The 14,234-nt window shown below is 37.1% G+C and overlaps 1 protein-coding gene across 8 annotated transcripts in view; it reads left to right on the top strand.

The window, feature by feature from the left end:
* NAALADL2 (N-acetylated alpha-linked acidic dipeptidase like 2) overlaps positions 1-14,234 on the top strand; it is a 1,484,447-nt gene that overhangs the window by 678,301 nt on the left and 791,912 nt on the right. The gene's annotated exons all lie outside the window — the stretch shown is intronic.

Here is a 14,234-nt window from a genome sequence, read left to right as displayed (position 1 = left end):
AGATTTATGATACTATAATACAAATTTATGATGCTGCTTTAATAATCAATGATAAGAACCATAACCACTGTAGAGACTAAAAGACTTGAGCCACTATATTTTCTCCCTCTTCGGAAATCCCAGGTAGGGCAAACTGGGATGCAAAGATTGCTGGATGTACATGTAATAAAAACTAGGGCATTAGCCATATGATTGAAATTTTTAATGACATCAGAATAAAATAAATGTGCTTTATGGACTGAAATAACTGTCAGGAGGTAGGCAAGCACTGGTAGTATTTGGTCCCCTGCATCACTGAGCTTCCCAATGAGTATTTTTATTGAAACACATTGGGTTGCATGTATCAGGCAGTTGTTAAAGGTCATTTCTCTTTTAAGGTAATTTTCTGCCTATGACCTCTTTAGCCAGAATGTGTTATTTATAAGTTAAATTTTAAAATATTTTTATCAGGCTTTAATTCTGAGTTCTTGGGAAAAGCTCCACTCAAATCATATGACAAATGGGTAAGTTAAATTTTGCTTATCCTATCATAAACATATATGTTGAATTGTAAAGGGTTTCCTAGTTGACATATTTAGAGAGGTGAGGAACTGGAAGGGAAGAGTAATTATTAGTGTTCACTTGTGTTTTCCATACTTGGTAATAAAGACTAATCCTAAGTTAAACATTTTTGTTGTGTGTAGGTAATCAAGAGAAAGGGATATTAGGTCATAAGGTCCTTTTGGGTTACACCAGCTTATTACCATCAATATGTTAGCTCATGTGCATTTCTAGGGATCTTCTAGGGAGCATGCCCACTGTAGATGCGTCATTTAATCTATGTACTGACATATCACATGCACTGATGTTGGCGAAATATACTTTCTGAACATCACATCTCAGTGACTCATGGTCATTTGTTTTCTATGTCTTTCTATGTCTCTGTCAAATGAAGAAACTAACAATTTCCATGGTATTTCTCAATGTCAATTGTTTATAGTGAATTGAGTGAGAGATACAACCTTGTCTTATAATGAGTGAGTGTATCAATTGGGTTCCAACCACAGCAGAAAACTCCCTGAATATTTAAAAGAGAGGGCATTTAAAATAGGGAAATCATTTCAAACGAGACAAAAAACTGAGAAGCCAATCTGGGGACACTGAGACAGCCAACATTGAACAGCAGAATGGAGTCATTACTAAACCTAGGCGGGAGAAACAGAGTGAGTCGGGGAAACTCAGTGGAAGTTGGAACTTTCTGCATACACAAATGGGTTGGTGGGGGATGTAACCTCAGCCAGAGGCACCACCGAAAGCAGAATAAAAAGTACCATGGCTTCTCTCTTCCTTCTGCCCTCCTTCTAGTTATCTGTTGATTGGCTGAACCCAGCAGGAAGGCTGTTGATTCAGTTCAGTTCAGCCACTTGGTTGTGTCCAACTCTTTGTAACCCCATGGATTGCAGCACGCCAGGCTTCCCTGTCCATCACCAACCCCCGGAGCTTGCTCAAACTCATGCCCTTCGAGTCGGTGATGCCATCCAACCGTCTCATCCTCTGTCATCCGCAGTTCCTGCCTTCAATCTTTCCCAGCATCAGAGTCTTTTCCACTAAGTCAATTTTTCTCATCAGGTGGGCAAAGCGTTGGAGCCCAAGAAAATAAAGTCTGTCACTATTTCCACTGTTTCTCCTTCTATTTGCCATGAAGTGAGAGGACCAGATGTCATTATCTTAGTTTTTTGAATGTTGACTTTTAAGCCAACTTTTTCATTTTCCTTTTTCACTTTCATCAAGAGGCTCTTTAGTTCCTTTCCACTTTCTGATTATCGCTAATATTGTATCTTTTTTTTAATAAAAGGGAATTATTATTTCCCCTTCTTATAAGTGAAATGTAGACAGAAAATTAGAAAAAAATATACACCCACAATCTTACCACTTTACTCCCATAATTTTATTCTTTCTATCTTTTCCTATCAAGCAGCAAAATTGCATTATACCATGTATATTTTTTGACATCTGCTTTTGAATTGTTTCCACTTACAATATATTGAGAACCATTTTCAAACCAATAAACACAGAATTGAATCATTACATTAAAATGTTGCTGGTGTTTCCTTATGTAGAGGACCTGAATTTATTGACCTGTTCTTTATAAATGTACATTTACATTTACATAAATGTAGGCTGTACCTACATCTTCATACATAAGTGTGTGTATTTAATTATCCCCTTCTAATAAATTCCTGGAAGCAGATCGCAGATTCAGAGAGTTTAAATTTGTTTAGTTGTTTGCACTGTGTACCAAATTGCCTTGCAGGACTGCCAGCCTTCTAGGTCCTTGGTATTTTTCATTTTGATAGGCCAAAAATAGTGTTGACAAACTTTTATATCTTAATTGACCACTTGTAGTTCTTTTTGCATGTATGAACTACTTTTATAATTTAAAAGTTTATATTTAGTGAATGTTGTAGTAGTGAAATAGTCTATTACTTCATATATGGTGTCCCATCTTTCTGAATTTCATTTAGTTGATGTATTTTATTTGTTAACAAATAAAAATGAAATGAACAATAAGAAATATCCCTAGATTTTTTAAATATCTGCTTTATTTGGACAGAGGCAGTATTTTTTGTTATTCTCTGGCTTATTACAAGTAATTAGCCAGGAGTTAAGTTATACTGTGAAATGATCTTTACAAACATGAAATAAAACACCATACTTTCTTAGCTGATGATTAACTCTTTAGAAGTTTAGGACATGTATAAATTATCTTCAGTTATTTCTCCTCTGATCCCACAGCTCGCGCCTAGCTCGCTTTTGCTTGCTCTCTCTCTCTCTCTATACATATATATATCTGTGTGTGTATGTATATGTGTGTGTATATATATATATGAATTTACTCTTATACTTTTAAAATGCCAGGTTTGATGATGATGCTATCAGCAACTATTCTCTGGTCTCGAGCTGTACTTTTCAGACATCTTCCTGCTCTTCCTCTGTCTTGAATTATATTTTGACCTGTCCTGTGTGTGTGTGTGTGTGTGTGTGTGTGTGTGTGTGTGTCCCTAACCAATTTTAGTATTAGAGGGAATGAGAGCAGGAAGGTTGGGAAACATGAAGAAGGCAGTAAAGCAAATGGCATTTGAACTGGAGAAAAACATGTAAATGTATTTAAGCGGTGCACATAATTCAATTTATGCAAATGACAACAGAATGAATTTAACAATAATAGAGTGATGGTTCCTAAAGAAAGTAATTAACTATTCTATCATCGATCTCTCCAGATAGCAAAAACATATTGTCTCAAATTTAATCACAAAAGAAATGCAAAGGATAAGATTTATTTAATTATCCATAACATTTTATTACTCTGGACTTTAGATAAAGCAACTGCCTCACTGAGTTTCTCAGTGTTATGTAGAGTGACATTAATTCCCTTAACTGACTGGTTCAACTCACAGATGAAAGCTCATGCCTTTCACAATCCTTAGGCCTTTGGCAGGAGCAAGAGCAGCACCCACCAAGAGGATGAATGAGGATTATTGACAGAGGGTCTTTGAAGCAAAGGCCACCTTCTTAATCCTAGGCAACTTTCGAGGGTGTTCATGTGCCTCAGTGAAAGCCTGAGTACTGACCACTGGCCTCCAGGGGACCCTATAACCCCCTTTTTTGATCTCCCACCAGCTGAGTTCTTTCTCTCTTTCCCTGCGACAATCAGTACTCTAGTTTCTCTCTTTCTGTTGACATAAACCACCTTCTATCTTGCAGGAGAGAAAGAACTGTGAGTCTGGCCCAGTCCTTGGGTGATAGTACAAGGTCACTCAGTAAATATTGCAGGAGCCAATGTACCCAAAATATAGACCTTCTTATAAAGCCTTCACTTCTATGTGTATGATCATTTTTTAAAAGAAAAGAACATATACTTTTGGCTCTTTATGTATATTACTGAAATTCAAAATTAGACATATATATATATATATAAAACCTTTAACTCTTTAATGTATGTACATTCTATAGCATATGCTAAAAAGTTGATTTTAAGGGTAGCAGATTTTCTTTTCTCTAATGAAAACATGTGCTATGTGTCTGCTGTATTCCAAGCAGTCTGCCAATCACTCGACAGTTTTTAATGATATTCTGTTTAATCTAGAGAGCATTTCCTTTCTATAAAGAAGAAATTAAAAATTGCACAGAAAGATATTTCTCTGATCACAGGTTTGATGGAGGTGCAAAGTAGATTCCCTTACAGATCTTTTCATGCCCTGCCAGTGTCAGGAATGGGTTGTCTCAGGCTAGGGCCAGTTCAGCTGGAAGTCATGCTTTCTTCCTTTTTAATGGTGAGGTAGAATCAAAGGATTTTTCTTCTACCTTCTCTCCTTCTCTCAATCCCATCCCTTATCTCTTGCCCTCTTCATGCTCCCTACACACTCCACACTCAATTATTTTATATTCAAAGTTACATACTACAATTAGGTTACTTACTTTCCTAGTAAGCAAATTTTCTTTTTCACTAAGTCTGTCTCTGATGTGAAACACCAGGAATGAATTAGATTCTTAAGGATCAAGGTAAAGGGACTCTTAGTTTTTCAAATTTTATTTTTTCTTAATGGGAGGAATGTATTTTACATAAAGATAGGTCTCTTTTTCAGTGATGGTCAGTGAAATATTTTTGCCAGATATATCAAGATCATCTGTGCTTACTGGCTGCCTATCATGAAAATTGCTCAACCTTAAGGCTTATCACATTTTTTCTTATATCTTTCCTACATTGGCTATAATAGGCTTTTTCATCCATTCACTTCTTGATCTTATTCATTCCAAAAAAAGGAACAAGATCAGTCAGATATAGTACAAGGGAAAAATAAACCTTTTCCTCTGAGGATAAAGTATGTCAGTTTCCTGTGGATTCACTTGACTTCCTGACACTCTTGCAATAGAAAAGTCGGTAATGATCACATTCAATGGAGTGAAGTATAGTTAAACATGGAAAGGTTGGGAACTGATTACATATTTCTCTCTTTCATGTCCCCTTTTAATGTCAATAAAATCAAGATTCAAATAACCTACATGGATGGCCCTTTGAGATTTGCAATTTGAAAATCTCCATCCTGGCTTTAGAAATTAAGCAATATATTTGACAATTGCAGCTAAAAAACATTAAACCCATAATCTCATCAGGGTAATTTATAGGAGAAATTTAAAGTAGGTAATTTAAAAGAGGTAATTTTGTAAACTGGTTCCAAATTGGGAAAGGAGTACATCAAGGCTACATATTGTCACCCTGCTTATTTAACTTATATGCAGAGTACATAATGCAAAATGCCGGGCTGGATGAAGGAAAAGCTGGAATAGAGATTGCCAGGAGAAATATCAATAATCAATAATATCAATAATATCTCAGATATACAGACGATACCACCCTATGACAGAAGAACTAAGAGCTTCTTGATGAAAGTGAAAGAGGAGAGTGAAAAAGTTGGCTTAAAACTCAACATTCAGAAAACTAAGTTCATGACTTCTGGTCCCATCACTTAATGGCAAATAGATGGGGAAACAATGGAGACAGTGACAGACCTATTTTGGGGGGGCTCCAAAATCACTGCAGATGGTGACTGCAGCCATGAAATTAAAGACGCTTGCTCCTTGGAAGAAAAGCTATGACCAACCAAGACAGCATATTAAAAAGCAGAGACATTGCTTTGCCAGCAAAGGTCTGTCTAGTCAAAGCTTTGGTTTTTCCAGTAGTCATGTATGGATGTGAGAGTTGGACTATGAAGGAAGCTGAGCACTGAAGAATTAATGTTTCTGAACTGTGGTGTTGGAGAAGACTCTTGAGAGCCCCTTGGACTTCAAGGAGATGGAACCAGTCCATCATAAAGGAGATCAGTCCTGTGTGTTCATTGGAAGGGCTGATGTTGAAGCTGAAACTCCAATACTTTGGCCACCTGATGCAAAGAACTGACTCATTGGAAAAAACCCTAATTCTGGGAAAGATTGAACATGGGAAGAGAAGGGGAAAACAGAGGATGAGATGGTTGGATGGCATCACCGACTTGATGGACATGAGTTTGAGTAAGCTTGGGTAGTTGGTGATGGACAGGCTGCTGTCTATTGGGGTTGCAAAGAGTTGGACATGACTGAGCGACCAAACTGAACTGAATTTTGTAAACATTGCATATTTTATTGCAGTCACCTAAATTTTTTAAAATGGATATTTCTAGTATTCTTGTCTGGAGAATCCCAGGGACTGGGGAGCCTGGTGGGCTGCCATCTATGGGGTCGCACAGAGTCGGACATGACTGACATGACTTAGCACCAGCAGCATCTAATGGGAGAGAAAGTAAAGTTGGTTGGTAATGCAGATGTTTAAAAATGGATGATGAAAGCTTCCTCTCCACTGCCCCCATCTTGGGAAACTGTAACAAAATGAATAGGTGAATTTTTTCCCAAATGTTAGATGTTTATATAACTACAGTTTGATGGTTATTTTTATATATCAACTTGGCTAGGCCACAGTGCACAGATGTTTGGTCAAACAGTATTGTAGATATTTCTGTGAAAGTGTTTTGTTTTAAATGAGATTAACATATAAATCAGTAGACTTTGAGTAAAGCAGATTATCTTTAATAATGTGGATGGGTTTCAACCAATCAGTTGAAGGCATTGATAGAAAAACACTGCCCTCTTTGGAAGAAGAGGGAGTTCTACCATCACACTGACTACCTTTGGAGTTGAACTGCAACTCTTCTCTGAGTCTCCAGCCTACTGGTCTAATAAATTTTGAGCTTGTCAAGCTTCCACAATTGCAGAAGCTGACTTCTTAAAATAGATATCTCCCTCCTTCCCTCCCTCTCCCTTCCTTTCTCTGTCTCTCTCTATATATACACACACACATATACATACATACATCCTGTCCTCTTTCTCTGGAGAACCCTAACTAGTAATACATGCAGATTTAGGAAACTTAAATAAACCAATGCAATTTGGCTGGGTATTTTCCACTCTAGAATAATTTAGTCAGTCTTTAGGATTAAACTGAATAATATGGAAAATTGAATTTTTTAAAAGCCCATGATCATCATTATCCTTATTTTATTAATCTGAGATCTTATTTTTAATAATGTAATAATAAATTTATAGGATAGAATTTGAAATTACATTCTAGGTGTCTACCAAGTATTTAAAATATTTTAAAAATGCTTTATCTTCTCAACTTATTAAATTTGGTGGTATCAAAATGTAGTCAATTCCCAAAGCAAAAATGCATCTTCCAAATTTTACAGAGTCAATCTTATCTGGAAAAAATGGTATTGAAGTTCCCTTCCCTTTCATTATAACTGGAGCAAATATATTAAATTTTATATGCCTGATTTGGGAAATCAGTTTCTGTCTTCAATAACTGATTGTGTGTTATAGCTGGGTCCTTTACAAATGAAGTGCACTTCTATTGTTTAAAAATTGCTTTCCTGTGCAACATGATGTAATGATGAATTAAATCCAAATGAGCCTTATATTCATAGTGTCATAATATGTAACTCGTCCCCTGTGGAACTTTTTTATTATCTCATGCAAGGCAAGCTAATGTCTTCCTCTCATGACTCACGTCTCAGAAGGGTGTGTAGCTTTCAGTATTAGAAATAAAGAAAACTATAATTTGAGATCAAATTACCTTTTTATAAACTCTTTAAATCACAGAGAACACATTATCATGTCCCCAAATATGCAAATCAAACTCTGATAGAACAAGAAACAAAAGAAGTCGTTCCAATTCTGTGCAGTACATTTTCTATCTGTGAGAGAAAAATGAAACTGAACATTTTTCTTTGAAGAGAAATGTGAGCAGGTGGTTTTTACCTTCAATAAAAATAAAATCAGTGTGGGTGTTTTCTTTCTATTTCTTCACTCAGTTTCATCATATTAATTCTATTCTGTAGGGAACAACTTGTAAGATCAGCTTGTACCAATACTGTAGTTCAAGCTGCTGCATATATTTAAAAGTTCTAATTTATTAGTCTGATAATTTTTGTAATTTGATGAAACATCAGAAATTATCTTATAGCTGCCTTCAGTGTGTCTGGGTGGCAGAATTTAACTGGTTATCTCAGAATACTCTTGCTATTCACATGAGCAAAGCACAACAGGAGAAAAATGTTTGTTTCAGCCCAGAGGGGCAGCCAAGATATTAATAAACTGTATCAGATTTTCATAGGCTGCTACTCCTTGTAACCTCCTGTGGGTTTTTCTCTTGGCCAAACCCTTACAGATTTTTTTCTGCATCTTGCTCTTGTGAGCCATAGCTGGGTGTGAGTCATTTGCTGCTGGCACGCCACATAATAGAGATCTGATCCTTCCTTCTGCCATTCTTGTTTAGAGAAACTAAATTCCCATTCAATCTGTTTGTCCTGGTTCAAATTTTAAAATTATGTTTCAAAGACTTTATACACAAAGGTAAGCATATGATCTATTTATATAGAAAAGTGCTAACGAGTTAGAAGCACTGTCGAAGCTATACACTGTTTTAGGGAAAGAAGACTCCTTTCCTTTCTAGTTTAAGGGTTTGTTTTGTTCTTAATCAAATTTATATTCCATTAAAAAATTGCACCTGATGGGCTACCATCAAAATCTTATTCAAGGTGCCTTTTAACATCACTGCATTTCTTTATGCATGTATTTATTTAATGACTATTTCTTATGGGCCTACTGTGTGCTGGATTAGTGCCAAAATGATGAACAAGATGTACACGATACCTGCATTTATGGTGTTTATGTACCCACTGGCCAGAGGGAACCAATGGGAACATAGTTTTCAGTCAACTAAGCATAATGACACAAAATGATGCATTGTAGTCAATAGAAAGGGAGGGAGGGAGAGATTGACTAATTTGCAGAGGTGTCTAGGGGTTAATTTTGAATCAAGTGGTCCATTCAGTTTCAACTGGAGACTTGCTGTGTTCCTGGAGGGTGGGCCAGGCCAGTTCCTCTGAACCTTTACCCTGGGATGCCCATGGGACTATAGACTGCTTAGCAGATTTTTGGTGGAGCCTGTCTGTCCTCCTTGCTTCCATGGAACTCTTTTCCCTGCTGATTTATTTGCTCTTTACCACTATCTTTGCAAATAAACAACAACAAAAAGTACAAAACTAACCCACTTGTAAAGAATGAGTTCAGTAGGAAGCAGCAAATGGGAGGAGATGGTGACTTCTGATGACCCTTAAATTTCTATTTATTTGCAATATCCAACACAGAATTTAATTCTTCTAAATAAGAAACACTGCTCCATTGCTGTGTCTCCTTAAAATTACTGAAGAAAGGGTCACTTACTTAAAGTTCTGCTTTTCTTCCCCAAATAGCCTCATTTCTAAGGACTGCTTCATTACTCATGGCTGTTCCTGTTTAGTTTTTTTTCCACCAACTCCACATTACACAATAAGTAAAATCTTTCTTACAGCTGTCTTATTCTGAAATGATCATTCTAAGAATGATTTGTTAACCCTGGATTCTTTAGCTCTTAGTTCTTGTTTAATCAGTTATAATCTTTTGAAAGAGTTGCAGTTTGCTGATTATGTATAATTATGGTTTGACACCCAGTGGTGCATGTTAGCTGTTTAAGGCTGCAGATAGTATCAGTGAGAGCGCTGCTTTACAGACAAGAAAATTAAAATACACTGAAGTGAATTTTCTTAACATCTGTATATGTTGCAACTGAGTCCTTCATATGAATAGGAACAGGGTATCAGAAGGTTTCCTATTCTAGTCTTTTTGGTGAAAAATGTGACCCTTTTGGCAGGAAATTTCCAGAAGAAATTGGTGCCAGAGGATTTGAAAAATAAGGTGTGGGTTCTCAAAATTGAGAAAGTAGCAGCTTTGGAGTAACCACAAATATAGAGAAGATAGTGATTGCTGCTAGCGATGTTCATGCTAGAAATAAAAATCTTTTCCTCTGCTGGGAATAGGGGCAAATGGAATGACAGATAGTATTGGTATTAAGTATTGCTACAATAATAGTTGAGCAAATTCCAGGAGATGGTGAAGGACAGGGAGGCCTGGCTTGCTGCAGTACATGGGGTTGCAAAGAGTCAGACATGACTTGGCAACTGAACAACAACAACCATCATTAAGCAGGAAAAAGAAATTTGGCCACTGGGAGAGATGCCACTTGAAAAATAATTGGCTGACTGGTTGGAGGAGAAGCTGTGAAAATGACACAGAATGACCAAAAAAAAAAAAGGAGGGGGGGAAACTAGACAACAATTTGAAGTAAGAGAAACAAGATGACGATCACTAACAAAACAAATTACGTTTTCTTTCTGCCAGCTGAATTAAGAGAAGGTTTCTAAATTAGAAACCTGGGTTATAAAATAACCCAGGAAGGAAATGCTACCATGAGAATCTAGACTAGAAAATTCTTAGAAGGGAAAAGAAGAGGCTACAGTGGAAGCTAATGGGAAAAAGAGGCAACAGCAGAGACTTTGAGAAATAGCTGCTCAGCTGTTCTGATCCAAGAAAGCTCTGCTCCCATATTCTGTGTTGGCTGTGTACAAGTCCTAGGAAGAAGATGATTCATCCATGGAAAATTTATCCAGCCTGGGTGGAAGTGAAGTGAGCATCTGAAGAGAAACCCAGAGAAAGCTGCAAAACTTAGCAGAAAACCAAACATATTTCTAGGTCTCATTTGGCCTTGGAACATTGCCCAGGACTTTCCAGAATCTATATCTAAGCTGCACACTCAATATTGATAGAGGTCATGCAGTATTTTTCTGCAGATGAAACTATTTAATGCAAATTTGTCATAGAAGTATGTATGTCTAGTGTTTCTGAAATCAGTGATGAAATAGGAATATGCACCTAGAGCTACTGTTGAAATTCAATGATGACTCAAATGCTCCATTATCAACCTTGATCCTTTGTAGGCAGGTACTGGTAGTTTATTTGGGAAAATAATAAAGACTTGGGTTTCTATCTGCTCCTGAGTTAGTTTACCTTGAAGCAGTTTCTCACAACTCAGCTGTTGTTCACAGATAACTTTAGTGCAGGTCACTTCCTGGGACATGTAGACTCAGGATTCTCGTGATTCAGTGCCACCAACTTCTGCAGTCAGGCAGTTGGGAAAAGGTAAATTGGGGTCATTCCACACATATTGTTGTTCTCTGTGGTGCCAATAGTGCATTTCTGTAACGTCCATACCACTGAAGACATGAAGTCAGGGGGATTTATAGCACAGCAATGCAAACAACTTGGAAATGGATTTGGAATCAGTCTGCATGGGATCAAATCCCAGCTCTACTATATTCAGCTGTGTGATCTTGAGGAATTTCTTAAACTTATGATAATACAGTTTTCCTCATTTATAAAATGTAATAGTTGTCCCACTTTCATAGCAGTTCAGTTCAGTAGCTCAGTCATGTCCGACTCTTCACGACCTCGTGGACCACAGCACGCCAGACCTCCCTGTCCATCACCAACTCCTAAAGTTTACTCAAACTCATGTCCATTGAGTCGGCGATGCCATCCAACCATCTCACCCTCTGTCGTCCCCTTCTTCTCCCGCCTTCAATCTTTCCCAGCATCAGGGTCTTTTCAAATGAGTCAGTTCTTCACATCAGGTGGCCAAAGTATTGGAGTTTCAGCTTCAACATCAGTCCTTCCAATGAATATTCAGGATTGATTTTCCTTAGGATGAACTGGTTGGATCTCCTTGCAGTTCAAGGGACTCTCAAGAGTCTCCTCCAACACCACAGTTCAAAAGCATCAATTCTTCAGTGCTCAGCTTTCTTTATAGTCCAACTCTCACATCCATACAAGACTACTGGAAAAACCATAGCCTTGGCTAGACAGACCTTTGTTTGCAAAGTAATGTCTCTGCTTTTTCATATGCTGTCTAGGTTGGTCGTAACTTTTCTTCCAAGGAGTAAGCGTCTTTTAATTTAATGACTGCACTCACCATCTGCAGTGATTTTAAAGGGATATAAAAAGTACTCAGGGATTAGCATGTAAAACACATACTTTTAATTTGTTTTAAAAACTATTTGGCTGCATTGGATTTTAGCTGAAGCATGTGGGCATGTGGTAAATGGGGTCCAGAGTTCAGAGGTTGAGGTGCTCAGGCTTAGTTGCCACATGGCATGTGGGATCTTAGTTCTTCCACCAGAAATCGAACTGTGTCCCCTGCTTTGGAAGGCAGATTCTTAATCACTGAATCTTGAGTTCAGTCGCTCAGTTATGTCCGACTCTTTGCGACCCCATGAACCGCAGCACACCAGGCCTCCCTGTCCATCACCAACTCCCAGAGTCCACCCAAACCCATGTCCATCGAGTCAGTGATGCCATCCAAACATCTCACCCTCTGTCGTCACCTTCTCCTCCTGCCCTCAATCTTTCCCAGCATCAGGGTCTTCTCAAATGAGTCAGCTCTCCGCATCAGGTGGCCAAAGTATTGGAGTTTCAGCTTCAACATCAGTCCTTCCAATGAAAACCCAGGACTGATCTCCTTTAGGATGAACTGGTTGGATCTCCTTGCAGTCCAAGGGACTCTCGAGAGTCTTCTAGGCTAACAATCTATTATTGGGCCAGTCAAAACTGGATTCTTGTAGTGGTGGGAACTGTGTGTTCCATTTGGAGGAGTTTGGGTTTTATGCTGTACTGTTAATATAATGGTCCCCAACATTTCTGCTTCTCCATTAGTTCTTGAAATTAACTCTGATTCCCACTTAGAGAGTTTAAACTGTTAACAGGAGCACTTGCCTGATCTCTGATAGCCTGAGCAAATGAACAAATGAAAGCTTGTTGAATTAGTATTGGAATCCAGTTTGGTGTGTGTGTGGTGGTGGTGGTGTATTTTTCCAATTAAACCTTATTATAGATGTCACAGAGGTTAGGTATAGTTTCTTGACATACTGGTACCAAAATCTATTCAAGACATGTGGTGATTAGTGTATAAACTTGGCTTTATTTTTGTTTAAATGAAAGGTGCTAATAAAACACTTTTTGCAAGTTTTATGTAAAACTCTGAGAATTTGCAAATAGCAGATAACATGCTTGCCTTAATACTTTCATACCAAGTCTACAGGAAGTGTTAGCATAAAAGTGAATATATACTTTTAGGCAGCAAAGAAGAAAATCTTCTATATTTGATTTTAAAAATGATTCACTTATAAAGTATTTGGTAGAAATATGGGTTGTAAGAATCTCAGGGCCTTTAAATGAGGGAGTGATAATAGATACTACTCCTTTGATAAGATACTCACTCACATTGCTTCTCCAGTGTCACATTTAAGAATTTCAACATTCTGAATAGCTCAAAATGTCCTCTCAGATATTGACAGTGGTCATGGAGAGATCATAGAACTAAAACGAATTGCCTCTCTGCTTTGTGTATCAATAATGACTTATGCTAGTGGGGCTTGTATTACCAAAAAAAAAAAAAAAAGTACATAAAGCATAAAAAATAACAAAACAGGTCTTGGAAACAACACATTAGCACTTTGTAATCACCAAATGATGTGTTTTAATGACAACAGTATGCAGAAGTGGTAAACAAACCATCAAGTTGTGAATAGACTAGTCAGCATAAGGTACAGTGGTGCCACACACAGGAGAACTATGACTTACCTGGTTGTCTTTTTTATTCAAGATGCTATAATGTCTAAATCAAAGTTTCTAATGCATTTTTTAAAATGCAAGTTATAAAAATCTGCAATAGGGTTCTGGATCAGTGAGCACTGTCAGGATAGATTAGCAGTCTCTGCTATAACAATATCATCATGAGTGGAGAATGACACCAGTTGCCCACTTATTTCCTAAGATTACTGCCTTGATTATATTGATTCTTCCTGTGGATCCTTAGATTTAAGATTATAGCACACATAGAGATATAATCAATTTTCTAAAGTATGCTTTTAATATAGTCTAATTTTTACTTCCCTAACTAAGATGTGCTGGTCATTAGCTATCAAGAAAATCAATTATTGCATATTATAACACTTAAGTATATCCATAATTTAAAATATTTTTATTTTATATCAATTGAATAATAAACTCAAGTTCTTAAATTGAATTCGTACATGTATTCAGTGGACATTGTTAAGCATCTGTTTACAGTACAGGTGCTATCAGGGCATGGGAAAATTTTAAATATATAAAGTAGACTTCCTGGTTTCAAAAAGTTCAGACTATTAAGAGGTAGGAGTGTTTGAAGTGATATAATTGGATAAAGTGTGATATAACTAAGAATTATGAAAATATCTAGGTAAGAACTAGTA

Source organism: Cervus canadensis, chromosome 7 (genome assembly GCF_019320065.1).
Source record: "Cervus canadensis isolate Bull #8, Minnesota chromosome 7, ASM1932006v1, whole genome shotgun sequence".
Lineage (NCBI taxonomy): Eukaryota > Metazoa > Chordata > Mammalia > Artiodactyla > Cervidae > Cervus > Cervus canadensis.
The sequence above is the reverse complement of the archived record's forward strand: the minus strand, read 5'-3'. Positions and strand labels throughout refer to the sequence as shown.